Consider the following 1,917-nt stretch of genomic DNA (forward strand, 5'->3'; position numbering starts at 1 on the left):
ACTCCTTTGTGACACAAAAAGCGCAAGAGGTGGAGCCTTTTTGCAACATCTTGCAGCTACAATGAAAATAAAAACACAAACACCAACCGGGAATCGAACCATGGACCTTGAGATTTGCAACCTTCTACTATAACCATCACACCAACAATCCTATTTGGAGATTCTGCTACAAGTGCACTACATAAACAACAAAGTCATTTGTAACTTCATTGTACCTTATACGGAACATGCAGGGACTGTCAAAAATAAAATACTGATCAGCTGAGCTCAAAGTGTTTTGCAACATATCAGAAACATTTTTTTTTCAATTTCGTTTATTTGGTAGGCTCAGGCGTGTATAACACTTTACACAAAACAAATTCCAAGGATTAATTGTGCTCGTACCATAATGCTTGGAATTTGAATGTAAAACTATTGATCGAATGAACCCATATTAAAATAGTATCAGTAATGCCCCACAAATCTATTACATAACTAAATTTTAGATCGATGGATACCTGGTGATCATGTTACGATAATCTGTTTGTTGTTTTATCGAATTTTATGAATATTCATTTAGAGCACCTCCACGGGAGTCCTCATTGCTATTCTTATTATAGCGCTCCCTCCCGAGTGCTATTTTAGGATAGCACCCCATCTTCCCACCGGTGGTTTCTGTTTTAGGGATAGCGACTTCGTAAACATATTGAGTTCTCACCGGGCGTTGCTAAAAGTAGTCACCTTCTTCTTCAATTTCTCTACATTCAAACTGGAACATGACTAGCTGCTCAACTTAGTATTCTATACGTATTTCCTCATTTATTAATTGATTGCCCGCCATTGCATGAGTATGTATTTTGTGTGACAACAATGCCCAAGGAGCCCACTCGAAAACATCTTTGACCGAATCGGGAACAGGAATTCTAAGCTTTTGATCGCAAGACTAGCTGAACACCCGTCGTACTAAATTTGTTCACCGTTATTCCTTCTGGACTTTCTTCCTCCTATAAATTTCCTTCGGGGATTTATACTTGCAGTCGAAAAAAATTCTCCTGAAATACCACCAGTTTTCCTACATGAAACTCTACAAAAACTAACAAAATCATGCAGGAATGCTTCCACAGTTTTTTTTTCTCTGAAGGATGTCTCGGAGAAAAAACTTGTAACAAAATCCGAAACTGGGAAACTGCTGAGAAACTCCCGGAGAACCTGCCAGGTATCTTAGATGAATTTCCAAAACAAATCATGTTCAAATCAACGACACAAAAGGCAAACTTGCGGGAGATTTTCTGGAGGAACTACTTGAAGAACATACTGAACAGTTACTAAAGGAACCTTATGAGGGATTCCTGGAAGACCTCCTCCTTGGAATAACTTTCATAATAAAAATAGTAGAATTTTCTTTCACGAAAAATCCATGAATATTTCGGGTTCTAGCGGCCGCCGGTGCGTATTGCTCCTCATTATAGCTGATCTTTTACTGTAATTACTTCTTCGCTGAGTTGGACTGGCGCACTCGGCGCACTAGAAGCAAAAATATTGAATAATTCCCTTGCTATTTAATTTACGTCGAAATTGTTCTGAAAAAGAAAAACAGATTTTCTGCATTTTTTTATCAATACCAAAGTGACGTTTCACAAAATAACAACCCTGTATGGAAATTTAGCACCCCAGTATGGCGCTAAATTTGGAAACTCGCGGCTAATTTTGTGTTGCGTTCTTATTTTACATTCCCGTTTAGATACCTCCGGTGTAAAAGTGAGTCCCTATGAAGGGCCCGGAAATAGCGATAGGGACCCAGATGGGGACTCCCGTGGAGGTGCTCTTAGCGGTCTTGTTTTTTCGTAGCAGCGAGCAATGCATGCTAAAAAGGGGTGAGATTGGACCAAGCCTCTGGTTGATTTGCCATGCATAGTTGGTAAAAGCCGTAATGTAGGC

The sequence above is a fragment of the Armigeres subalbatus genome, chromosome 2, assembly GCF_024139115.2.
Source record: "Armigeres subalbatus isolate Guangzhou_Male chromosome 2, GZ_Asu_2, whole genome shotgun sequence".
In the NCBI taxonomy this organism is placed as follows: domain Eukaryota; kingdom Metazoa; phylum Arthropoda; class Insecta; order Diptera; family Culicidae; genus Armigeres; species Armigeres subalbatus.